Here is a 13796-nt window from a genome sequence, read left to right as displayed (position 1 = left end):
GGTGTATATAATCATGTATCTCTCCCGCCTGCGTTCCAGGGAATACAGGTTTAGGAACCTCAAGCGCTCCCAGTAATTGAGGTGTTTTATCTCCGTTATGCGCGCCGTGAAGGTTCTCTGTACATTTTCTAGGTCAGCAATTTCACCTGCCTTGAAAGGTGCTGTTAGTGTGCAGCAATATTCCAGCCTAGATAGAACAAGTGACCTGAAGATTGTCATCATGGGCTTGGCCTCCCTAGTTTTGAAGGTTCTCATTATCCATCCTGTCATTTTTCTAGCAGATGCGATTGATACAATGTTATGGTCCTTGAAGGTGAGATCCTCCGACATGATCACTCCCAGGTCTTTGACGTTGGTGTTTCGCTCTATTTTGTGGCCAGAATTTGTTTTGTACTCTGATGAAGATTTAATTTCCTCGTGTTTACCATATCTGAGTAATTGAAATTTCTCATCTTTGAACTTTATATTGTTTTCTGCAGCCTACTGAAAGATTTGGTTGATGTCCGCTTGGAGCCTTGCAGTGTCTGCAATGGAGGACACTGTCATGCAGATTCGGGTGTCATCTGCAAAGGAAGACACGGTGCTGTGGCTGACATCCTTGTCTATGTCGGATATGAGGATGAGGAACAAGATGGGAGCGAGTACTGTGCCTTGTGGAACAGAGCTTTTCACCGTAGCTGCCTCGGACTTTACTCTGTTGACTACTACTCTCTGTGTTCTGTTAGTGAGGAAATTATAGATCCATCGACCAACTTTTCCTGTTATTCCTTTAGCATGCATTTTGTGCGCTATTACGCCATGGTCACACTTGTTGAAGGCTTTTGCAAAGTCTGTATATATTACATCTGCATTCTTTTTGTCTTCTAGTGCATCTAGGACCTTGTCGTAGTGATCCAATAGTTGAGACAGACAGGAGCGACCTGTTCTAAACCCATGTTGCCCTGGGTTGTGTAACTGATGGGTTTCTAGATGGGTGGTGATCTTGCTTCTTAGGACCCTTTCAAAGATTTTTATGATATGGGATGTTAGTGCTATCGGTGTAGCTACTAGGTGTGCGTCCTCTTTCCCCGGAGGTCGAGACACGAATGACGAACTGCTAATTGGATTCCTTGATGTTGGTGAGGGGATCTTGATCTTAGGAACTGCACCTATGTTTCCCTTCCTCGGATCAAACCTGTATGCTTCCCATATTCCACAGGAACTGTATAACACCTACGAGTCTAGCGCTCCCCCATGACTGTATATACTGTTGCATATATATAATGTATGTAACAGTTACATATATGGTGGTCCGGTGGCCTGGTGGCTAAAGCTCCCGCTTCACACACGGAGGGCCCGGGTTCGATTCCCGGCGGGTGGAAACATTTCGACACGTTTCCTTACACCTGTTGTCCTGTTCACCTAGCAGCAAATAGGTACCTGGGTGTTAGTCGACTGGTATGGGTCGCATCCTGGGGGACAAGATTAAGGACCACAATGGAAATAAGTTAGACAGTCCTCGATGACGCACTGACTTTCATGGGTTATCCTGGGTGGCTAACCCTCCGGGGTTAAAAATCCGAACGAAAAATCCGAACGAAATACAATGTATATAGCAGTTACATATATATAATGTATATAACAGTTACATATATATAATTTATATAAGTTACATATATAATGTATATAACTATTTGTGTTAAGTTTAATAAACTTACCCAAATAAACTTATTAAATATATTTAAGTTTTAAAGGGAAAGAGGGCAAGAGTTGCTATGTATTAATTTTGGTTTATTAAGTGCTCTTGATCCAGGGAATCTGAAACTACTTTTCAGGCCCATATACGACAGCTGATTAATGACCATTACCCCCCCCCCCTTCCATGGAGATGCATGGCCCCTACAGGTTTAGCACCTGACAATAAATAACAATAATTACAGAAGTTGGTAACCGGGGGTTAGAGGGTGGCGCGCGCGCGCGTGCGCACACGAGGCAGAAAAACCTCAGTAGTGGAGAAAATTTTGTGGCGGTGAGACGGAAGTGTTGTTTATAGTGAATAATATACATAAATAATGTCCAGAAGACTTATAATAGTGACGTGTCTTTGTTAATGGTGTCCTGGACATTTGGAAAATGTTTTTATTATAGACCAGACAAGACTCAACCTCGATTTATTAGACTTATTATCAAGGTTCTGCAACATTCAAGGTTGTGACCTTGATCTTTTCTGCCTTAAATTTTTACTCCATGTATCAGTGTCTGGTATAATAACTTTATTTGCTACGCCTGCATAATAATACGGGTTTAGCGCTCCACCTTTATTATAATTTATTTAGTACAGGTACACATAATTATCCACCAGGATAATGATCCACCAGGATAATGATCCACCAGGATAATGATCCACTCTGTCTGACTTTTTTGGGTTATCCTAGGTTCTCTACACATATGCTGCTATGTATGATAATTCTATGTAACTGTATTGTGTATACCTGAATAAATTTACTTACTTACTTACCAGGATAATTATGCACCAGGATAATTATGCACCAGGATAATTATGCACCAGGATAATTATGCACCAGGATAATTATGCACCAGGATAATTATCCACCATGATAATTATGCACCAGGATAATTATGCACCAGGATAATTATCCACCAGGATAATTATGCACCAGGATAATTATCCACCAGGATAATTATCCACCAGGATAATTATCCACCAGGATAATTATCCACCAGGATAATTATCCACCAGGATAATTATCCACCAGGATAATTATCCACCAGGATAATTATGCACCAGGATAATTATGCACCAGGATAATTATCCACCAGGATAATTATCCACCAGGATAATTATCCACCAGGATAATTATCCACCAGGATAATTATCCACCAGGATAATTATCCACCAGGATAATTATGCACCAGGATAATTATGCACCAGGATAATTATCCACCAGGATAATTATGCACCAGGATAATTATACACCAGGATAATTATCCACCAGGATAATTATACACCAGGATAATTATCCACCAGGATAATTATGCATAAGGATAATTATGCACCAGGATAATTATCCACCAGGATAATTATGCACCAGGATAATTATGCACCAGGATAATTATCCACCAGGATAATTATCCACCAGGATAATTATCCACCAGGATAATTATGCACCAGGATAATTATGCACCAGGATAATTATGCACCAGGATAATTATGCACCAGGATAATTATCCACCAGGATAATTATGCACCAGGATAATTATCCACCAGGATAATTATCCACCAGGATAATTATGCACCAGGATAATTATCCACCAGGATAATTATGCACCAGGATAATCCAAAAAAGTCAGTGCATCATCAAGGGTCTGTTTCCATTGTAGTTCTTAGTCTCGTCCCCCAGGATGTGACCCACACCAGTCCACTAACACCCAAGATGTGACCCACACCAGTCCACTAACACCCAAGATGTGACCCACACCAGTCCACTAACACCCAGGATGTGACACACACCAGTCCACTAACACCCAGGATGTGACCCACACCAGTCCACTAACACCCAAGATGTGACCCACACCAGTCCACTAACACCCAGGATGTGACCCACACCAGTCCACTAACACCCAGGATGTGACCCACACCAGTCCACTAACACCCAGGATGTGACCCACACCAGTCCACTAACACCCAGGATGTGACCCACACCAGTCCACTAACACCCAGGATGTGACCCACACCAGTCCACTAACACCCAGGATGTGACCCACACCAGTCCACTAACACCCAGGATGTGACCCACACCAGTCCACTAACACCCAGGATGTGACCCACACCAGTCCACTAACACCCAGGATGTGACCCACACCAGTCCACTAACACCCAGGATGTGACCCACACCAGTCCACTAACACCCAGGATGTGACCCACACCAGTCCACTAACACCCAGGATGTGACCCACACCAGTCCACTAACACCCAGGATGTGACCCACACCAGTCCACTAACACCCAGGATGTGACCCACACCAGTCCACTAACACCCAGGATGTGACCCACACCAGTCCACTAACACCCAGGATGTGACCCACACCAGTCCACTAACACCCAGGATGTGACCCACACCAGTCCACTAACACCCAGGATGTGACCCACACCAGTCCACTAACACCCAGGATGTGACCCACACCAGTCCACTAACACCCAGGATGTGACCCACACCAGTCCACTAACACCCAGGATGTGACCCACACCAGTCCACTAACACCCAGGATGTGACCCACACCAGTCCACTAACACCCAGGATGCGACCCACACCAGTCCACTAACACCCAGGATGCGACCCACACCAGTCACCTAACACCCAGCATGTGACCCACACCAGTCACCTAACACCCAGCATGCAACCCACACCAGTCACCTAACACCCAGGATGCAACCCACACAATCGACTAACGCCCAGGTACCTACTTGCTTGCTGGGTGAACGGGATAACTGGTGTAAGGAAATACGTCCAGTGTTTCCAGCCATGCAGGGGATTGAACCATGAACACTGAGGCGAGTGTTGCTTGCTAGGCAATGACCCCAGTGGAAATAGATCAGCCAGACAGTTAATGCTCTCGCCTTACACACATTTTGGTTCAATCTCTGAAAACATTGTTCGTATCGCTCTTGGGCTGTGCGGACAGGCTGCGCAGTAGCTCCTAATTCCCCTGGTTTCTGCGCAGTTTACAGTGTTCCAAGATGGCGGATCGTGCCGGCAGGAGGGTTAACACTGTGTGCATCGAGCTGAGACGGGGATCATTGAGCACTGCTACGATGAATGTGCTCCTTCCAGCTATTATTAGGGATCTCTACGGCATCCCTAATGAGGAGCTGTATGGTGTTGCCCTCAATGTGTTGAGAAGAGTCTTCGTGAAGTTTACGAGGGCCAGTTTCTACAGTAGTGTGGTGGCTGAGTACCAGGAATGACGGATGTGCCTTAACTCGACGGTGGAGGTGTGTATGCATGATGTGTCTACATACTACACATGGGTTCGGGTAAGGAATGTACCGTTTGAGGCGACGAAGTTTGGAATAGAGGACGTCTTCAGCAACTGCGTTCATGAGGCTCGAGGAGGGGTATGGAGGGATGGCCCATATGAAGGCTTCCGGGAAGGTTCCTATACCTTCAAGATGACATTGAAGAGGCCTATACCTTCATATGTTCTGTTGACTGGAAACAGAACTCAGGTCTATGTGCATTACGCGGGGCAAAGGAGGACGTGCCGTCTTTGTGACTCGTACGAGCACATGGCGGAGCAATGTGTACCTAGAGCTGCCCCAGGTGTGCCAACCCTTTTGGAGGAGGACCGACAGTTGAGTACGGTGGTGACGGAGAGGAATGGAACGGCTCTCTGGAGTGAGGAGGTGGAGAAGGAGGGGGACCTGTTGGGGACGTGTGTCACACTCCCGGAGGAGGCTAGTGAGGCTCCACCAAGGCCTGTGGCGGTGGAGGAAGGGGCACCGTCGACGCAGGTGTTATTGGAGTTTGTGCTACAGGATTTCTTGGAGGACGCTTTGGCCGGAGAGGACCTGGAGGGAAGGTCCAGTGATTTGCAGCAGACGGAAGGGCTGCGTGAGAAGGTGGAAGTATTGGATGAGCGAGGCCAGGAAACAGTTGTGGTAGCTGAGGTACATCGGGAGGATGTACCTGAGGAAGAGATGATTTTGGGTGGTAGCTCTAGGAAGCGGCCTGCGGGGTCATCTGGATTGGATAAAGTATTGACACCTGGGCAGAGACCAGGTAAGAAGGCATGGGCAGATGTGGTACGGACCACTACAGGGGGGGGGGTGCACAGGAAATCGGGTGGGGAGGGGTGGGGAGTAGGATTAAGAAGAATGGTAAGGAGAGTGTGAGCAGCTTAAAAGGGAGTGTGAGCAAGCCACAGCGGCACAGAGGTAAGCCACCTTTCCTTGAACATTCAGGTGTGTGACTCTAAACGTTAATGGTCTAAAGAAATGAAGTCAAAAGGGTATGGTTGGAGTGGTTCTTGAGAAGGTATGATGTGGACGTTTGTTTCTTGCAAGAGCATAACCGTAGGTCAGGTTGTGAGTTGCAATTGAGGGGATATAAGATGTTTGTAAGTTTGGCTTTGCATTTTAAGGGAGGAGTGGCTGTTTTGGTAAAGGAGACCAGCCCATTGCGCGTCATGAGGTGGGAGGAGGGGGGAGGGTTGTTCGGGTGGATGGGTATTGGGGGGAGAGTAGGGTATGTTTTGTGGGGGTTTATATGCCTGCAATTAGTAATATGAGGGTAAAAGCAGACTTTTTTAGGGAAGTTTTGTTCTACTATCTCAGGGGTTTACCTGCTATTTCGATAGTTGGAGGAGATTGGAATTGTGTGATTAGGCATGGAGATGTGATACCTAGGGGTGTGGGGTGTGTGTTGAGTGTTTTAAGGGAGGCTTTACGGGATGTGGGGGTGGTTGATGTGGTCGGCAGGGGGAGGTATCAGGTGGACCACACCTAAGTGCAGGGGAGTTATGAAGCAAGGTTGGATAGGATTTATGTTAGGCAGGGGATAGGTGTGGAGAGGGTTAGAACTATTGACGTGGGTTTGTCTGATCACAGAGCAGTGATGGCTGACCTTAGGGTAGATGGTATTCCGCGTATATTTCCGAGTTATTGGAAATTGAATGTGCGGCTTTTACAGGAGGAGGATCTAGGTTTGTCCTTTCAGGACTGGTGGAAAGGTTTTTGGGAGGCTAGGGATGAGGATGTGAATTTGCTAGATTGGTGGGAGTTGTATGCAAAGGTGGAGATTGCAGGTTTTTTCAAGGCGCGTGGCAGGGAATGGGCACGCTGGCGGTTTGGATTGCAGAATTACTTAGAGGGGAAGTTGAATGATTGTTATGGGGGGGGGGGTAGGGAAGGTGTGAGTGGTATTATGGGGGAACTTAGAAGTCGTTTAGTGGAGATTCATAACGAACGGTTTGATGCACTCAGGGTCAGGGCAGGCTTGGAGGACGTCTTAAAAGGTGATAGGCCATCCGGGTATGTACTAAGGAAATTCAAGGACAGACAGTTGAGGACTACTGTGGCACATTTGGTGATGGGGGAGGGGGGGTTATGTGCAAGGTCAGGGTCTTTCTGATACAGACAGTATCAGTAGGTATGCAGATTATTGGTTTCAGGAGAAATGGAAGAGGAGGGAAGGGGTTGTTGGGTTGGATTCATTTGGAGTTATCGGGGCTCATGTGGGCTTGGGGCATGGGGACTGGGACATGTTGGAGGGCAGCATTAAGGAGGCAGAGGTGGAGGAGGTGGTGAATGGGTTGAGTCAGGGGAAGGCACCGGGAATAGATGGTTTATCTAATGATTTTTATAGAGCACATTGGGAGAGTCTGAGGGAGTGCCTAGTGGCAGCTCTGAATTATATGTTGAGCAGTGGTAGGATGGGGCGAACACAGAGAACTGGGGTTGTTGTCTTGGTGCCGAAGGGAAGGGAGGGGAAGGATTTGAGTGATTATCGTCCGTTGTCATTAATGTGTTCAGATTATAAAATTTTTGCAAAGATATTGGGTAACAGATTAAAGAAGGTAATTGGGGATGTCATACATAGGGGTCAGTATGGGATACCGGGACGAAGCATGAAGAATGGACACAGTGGGATAAGGGATTTTATAGAGAATTGCCCGGGAGGGGGCGTCCTTGGTTTGGATTGGGCTCAAGCTTATGACTGTGTGAAGAGGGAATTTTTATGGGTCTGTTTGGAGAAGTTGGGTTTTGGAGGGGGGGTAGTGAGATGGGTGCGTACTCTATATGAGGGGGCAGTCATGAGGGTGCAGGTTAATGGAAGGCTGGGGGAGCCGGTGCTGATGGAACAGGGATTAAGGCAGGGTTGCCCGCTCTCACAGTTGCTCTTTGCATGTGTGCAGCATCCTTTCTTTGAGGCTGTGGAGGAGGAATTGCAGGGGGTAGAGGGGGGAAGCATGGGGGGAATTGTAGGTTATGTTGACGACACAACTGTTCTAGTAATGAGTGGGGGGGGCTTTAAAAAGGGTGGGTGAGGTGATTAAGAGTTTTGGGGAGGTTTCGGGCATGGAAGTTAATCTTGCAAAGTCGAGGTTGTTGGAGGTAGGGACTTGGGTTGGCAGGAGATTGGGGGAGGAGATGGGATGGACAGTTAGTGACAGACTTAGGGTTTGTGGGATATGGTATATGGCGCAGATGCAGGAGTGCAGGAGGATCAACTCTGAACTAGTCACGAGTAGGGTTATAGGCAAGCTTAAAGGTTTGAGGGTTAGTGAAGTGGCATTACAGCAGAGGGCTTTGGTTATTAACTCGCTGGTGTATAGTAAGGTATGGGGTGTGGCAGAGGTGTTCCCTTTGAGGGTGCAGGACATTCAGGAAATACAGAGGAGGGTTTTGAGGTTTGTGTGGGGGTTTGGGAGGGCCTGGTTGTCTAAGGAGGTGGTTATGATGGAGGTGAAATGGGGGAGCCTAGGACTGTTGGCTTTGGGGCCTAGGGTGATGGCCTTATATATTAAGCAGAGGTATCTTAGGGTGGGGGGGGAGGGGGGTGTTAGGGTAGATAGGGTGATGAGGGATGCTAGAAACTGGTGGAGTGGCAGGGAATTGAGGATTTGCTGAGGTTCTTGTTGACAGTGAGACAGGTTTCAAGTCTGAGGGTTAAAACGTTGGTGGGTGTGGTGTGGGGAAGGGGTGTCTTACAGGGGGTTGCCGTGTACCCCATGTATAACTGGCAGGTGATATGGAGGGACTTCAGGCTGCTTAGGATACCAGCAAGGGTCAGGGAGTTGGTATACTGTTTCCTCATGGGGGTAGTAGCATCCAAGCATGTGTTGCATAAAATGGGGTTGGTGAGGGAGGCAACATGCTTGTTCTGTGGGGAGGAGGAAACCGCCTATCATGTGGTATATTTTTGTCCGTCTTTGGGGGGGGTGAGGGTCTGGATGGCGGGTGTTATCAGGCTGTTGGGGGGGGAGAGTTGGTCGTTTCTTAGGACCTTGTCGATGGATGTCAGTGGGGTATCACGAGAAGTGGGAAGGGCTTTGATGTAATGGCAGATTATTTGCATGTTTCTTGGGGAATGAGGCAGATTAAAGGGCAGTTGAGGATAAAAGCATTAGCAGCAAGGTTCTGTAGAACAATGTGTAGGAATAGATTAATCTATGGGGGGCGTTGGGAGTCCAGTTTCTCGGTGGGTTATAGTAACCTCTCTGTGGCGAAACTCCTCCGGGATCATGGGGGCGGGCAAGGGGCAGGTCTCCTTTAATGTATGGTGGGCGTGGTAAGGTTGTGGAGGTTGTGTTGTATGTGATGTGTGAGTGGGTAAGTGAGGGCGGCATCAATTTGTGACCTGGTTGTATTCCTTGCGGGTTAATTCATATTTTTCGGTCAGTCACCCTGATTTCAGTTTAGTTCCACATGTAAGTCGTAAATATACATTTTTTGGTGTTAGGATAATTATTACACTCACTGTCAGGGATTGGTGGCTTAGGTATCTGTTCTGGTGGTTTATATAATGTCATGGACCTTATGATGATTTACACTTTATGTGAAAATTTATAAGTACAGTGGCCCCCCGGTTAACGATATTTTTTCACTCCAGAAGTATGTTCAGGTGCCAGTACTGACTGAATTTGTTCCCATAAGGAATATTGTGAAGTAGATTAGTCCATTTCAGACCCCCAAACATACACGTACAAACGCACTTGCGTAAATACACTTACATAATTGGTCGCATTCGGAGGTGATCGTTATGCGGGGGTCCACTGTACTGTGTTAATTTTATACCCATGTTAAATTTAATTGCTGTTCAATGAAATTGGTTGTGGGCGCTGTGACCCTACATACTTGTACATTTTCACATTTGCATTGTTGTAAAATTAGTGGAATAAAATATGAAGGAAAAATATGATGATCTGAGGTAAATGGGGGGGGGGGGGTAGGTGAACTACCCAAAAATATTTATTGAATGTTTTTCATTAATGTCTATATTGGGCATGGGAATGCGAGGAGGCTTAATAAATTGATTCGGTATTTTTAATATATGTAAGTTAATGAACATGTACAACACTGATATAATTCCTGTGAATTTTAATTTTCATAAGTCTTGTGATACTATGTATCAACTTTTGTAATATGTGTATATGTAATATGTGAGTCCGTGACTATATCATTCAAATTCAAATTCAAAGTTTATTCTCTATAAGGATTACAATGCTGAGTTTACAGAATTTGGTTATTGTGTGGTTTACATGTAGTAAAATAATGATTACAGAGGGGGCCACTAGGACACCTAGCATGGCTAGGCATTTCAGGCAGACTTAGTTTAATTCTTAATTTTAAAATATTACAAATTATGAGGTAAGTTGGTATTATGGCTAAGTGACTAAATACTAGTTTGTGAGTTTAGCAATGTGGATGCTTTTGTTTTGGCACAGTACATAGTTTCAGTATTGGAGTATCACAGGATTCATTATTTTAAGATTGAGGTTAATATTTCTGTTTATGGTCAAATGGGTGGGTGAGTGTAAGTGTGAACCACCAGGTGGTATTCGTGTAGTTAGTTGATGGGGTGTATCAGGGAGATAAGATGTTTTCTTATGGTAGTTTTGAAGGTGATGAATGTGTCTGCAGTTCTAGAGTTTTCAGGTAGGGTGTTGCAGATTTTAGGGCCTTTGACATACATTGAATTTTTGTAAAGGTTTAGTCGGACACGGGGAATGTCGTAGAGAAGTTTGTGTCTGGTGTTATGCCTGTGGGTTCTGTCACAACTGTCAAGAAAGCGTTTTAGATCAAGGTTGATATTGGAGTTTAAGGTCCTGTAGATGTAGATTGCACAGTAGTAAGTGTGGATGTACTGAACAGGGAGTAAGTTTAGATCTATGAAGAGTGGGGGGGGGGGTTGCCAGGGATGGGATTTAGTGATTATTCTTACTGCAGCTTTTTGTTGGGTTATTATTGGCTTTAGGTGTGTTGCTGCAGTTGATCCCCAAGCACAAATAGCATAGGTGAGGTATGGATAAATAAGCGAGTGGCATAGTGTGAGAAGGGCATTTTGCGGCACGTAGTATCGTATCTTGGAGAGGATCCCAACCGTTTTGGATACTTTTTTGGTTATGTGTTGGATATGGGTGCTGAAGTTCAGGTTGTTGTCAAGGTATAGGCCTAGGAATTTGCCCTCATTATGTCTGGTAATTAGAGTGTTGTCGATCTTAATGTTAATTTGTGCATCTCCTGCTCTTCTACCAAACATAATATAGTAAGTTTTGTCAGTGTTAAGCGTAAGTTTATTGGCTGTCATCCAAGTCGATATTTTGATCAGCTCTTCGTTAACAATGGTGTTGAGGGTGGCAAGATTAGGGTGAGAGATGACACAAGTCGTGTCGTCAGCAAAGAGAATGGGTTTCAGGTGTTGGGATACGTTTGGAAGATCTTTGATGTATATAAGGAAGAGCAGGGGACCAAGGACACTTCCCTGGGGAACTCCAGTATCAAGTGGCCATGTTGTTGATGCTGTGTTTTTAATGGTGACATACTGATACCTATTAGTATGGTAAGATTTGAAATAAGCAAGCGCATGGCCTCTTATACCGTAATGGTCAAGTTTGTGGAGTAGGATGTCGTGGTCTACTGTGTCAAAAGCTTTTCTTAGGTCAATAAAAATTCCTAGTGGATATTCCTTATTTTTCAATGCTGTGTAAAGCAGATCTAGCATTTTTATGATTGCATCATTAGTGCTTTTATTTTTCCTGAATCCAAATTGGCAGGGATTGAGTATGTTTTGTGCCGTTATAAATGAATATAGTCTCCTGTGCACGAGTTTCTCAAAGATTTTGGATAGCAATGGTAAGTTTGATATTGGGCTGTACTTGTTTAAGTCTGTAGGGTCACCACCTTTATGTATTGGTGTACCCCTTGCCATCTTGAGTAGTTTCGGGAAGGTGCTAGTTTCTAGTGACTTGTTAAAGAGTAATGAAATAGCATGCGAAAGGACATGGGCTGCTCGCTTGTACAGTAATGGTGGGACATGAGACAGATTCCCTGAGTTATTTTTAAGTGACTTTATAATCTCGGTGACTTCCGTGGGCTCAGTTGGTGCAAGATAGAAGGAATTTGGGAAATTCCCATCTAGGTAGTCCCCGGCATGGGCATTGGTATGTGGGATTTTATTGGCAAGATTAGATCCTATGGTTGAGAAGAAGTTGTTTATCTTGTCAGTGGGATGTAGTGGTGTTTCATTAGGTTTAGTTAGGACAATATTCTTGTTTTTTTCAGTTTGTGGGTCCCTAGAGTCTGAGAGAGTGTTTTCCAGGTCTTTTTTATATCTCCTCTAGTGTCTGTGAATCTACTGGAGTAGTATAGTTGTTTGGCTTTCTTTATTACTTTGGTGAGAACTGATGAATAGTGTTTAAGAATATCTTTGTGTATTAAGCCCTGTCTATATTGCTTTTCATATTTGTGTTTCTTTTCAATGGATTTCAGAATGGTGCTGGTTAGCCATGGGCAACCAAGCCGTTTGTTTGTGATCTGATTTGTTTTTATAGGACAATGTTTGTTGTATAGTCTAAGTAATTTGTTGAGAAAAATGTCTGTCCAGTCATCAATACCATTGGCCTTGGAGAATTCTGTAGGCCAGTCAACAGTCTCTAGGTCAGCTGTGAACTTCCTTATTGAGGCCTCGTCATGGAGTCTAAATGAGACTTTGTTGTATTCAAGTGGTGGTTTACTAATGTTTGTCAGGAGAAAGGTAGGGTAATGGTCTGTAGTGCTATCTGTGATTATCCCTGATTTTAGGGGGGCTAGTATATTAGTCCATATGTGGTCTATTATGGTTGCACTTGTCTCAGTGAGCCTGGTTGGTTTTGTTATTGTTGGTATGAGAAGTGTGTTGTTCATATTGTTAATGAAATCAGTTACAGGCTGATCATCTAATAAGCCAAGGTTGATGTTGAAGTCTCCAGCTAAGAGAAGGTGGTGCTTATTCATTTGTCTGTTTGTTATTAGTGACTTTAATTTCTCACTGAAATTTGGGATGTTTGTGTGAGGTATCCGGTAAATGGCACCGATTGTTATAGGTGTCTTAAGGTTTTTTACAGTAAAATTAGCAAAAATGTATTCCCCATATTCATCACTAAAACAAGTGGTGCTAATACAAGATAATTGGTTAGAGTAATAGATTGCAATACCACCCCCAACTTGGTTTGTTCTGCAGTTGTGAATTGCTGTGTATCCTGGTAGAGGGTAGATATCTATTGTGTCCTGCTTAAGCCAGGTCTCAGTAAGAATAATGCAGGAGAAGGGTGTCTTTAGTGATTCAAGGAGTGCCAGGAGGTCATCATAGTGTTTGCTTAAGGACCTGATGTTGTAGTTAAGTACTGATAGACTTTTAGCATTGCTTTGGATAGTGCTGGCTTGTGATGCTGTGTAGTAAAGGCAGTTACTTTCCAATAGGTTTTGATTGGGTGTCAGATTATGGAGGTTTAGATCAGGGTCAACGTGATCAATCATCTTCTAGGTTTAAATTATGGTTATTTATATCCTGAGTTGCTGTATAGTGGCTTAGCGCTTCTTTTTGATTATAATAATAATATATCCTGAGTTGTGTTTTGAGTTCTAGTACTTATATCGGTAGTGGTGGGAAGTTTGGACAAGTATATAGCTAGAGTATTTTGGTCATATAGAGTATAGTCACTGTTACACATAATGAAGTTGATGTTGTCTATGTGTTGTGCTGGAATGAACTAAAGTACAACTAGGTATAAACTAGTAATATAAAAATACAAATTTAA

General features: G+C 44.5%; 1 protein-coding gene across 2 annotated transcripts in view; it reads left to right on the top strand.

The window, feature by feature from the left end:
* Positions 1-1921: 1921 nt before the first annotated feature.
* LOC128697263 (FACT complex subunit spt16-like) overlaps positions 1922-13796 on the top strand; it is a 52438-nt gene continuing 40563 nt past the window's right edge. Inside the window, exon 1 of one of the 2 annotated variants that reach the window (XM_070104135.1) lies at positions 1922-2008. The gene's annotated coding sequence lies outside the window, so the exon portion shown is untranslated. The other variant, XM_070104132.1, reaches the window with a different exon arrangement.

Source organism: Cherax quadricarinatus, chromosome 89 (assembly GCF_038502225.1).
Source record: "Cherax quadricarinatus isolate ZL_2023a chromosome 89, ASM3850222v1, whole genome shotgun sequence".
In the NCBI taxonomy this organism is placed as follows: Eukaryota; Metazoa; Arthropoda; class Malacostraca; order Decapoda; family Parastacidae; genus Cherax; species Cherax quadricarinatus.
The sequence above is the reverse complement of the archived record's forward strand: the minus strand, read 5'-3'. Positions and strand labels throughout refer to the sequence as shown.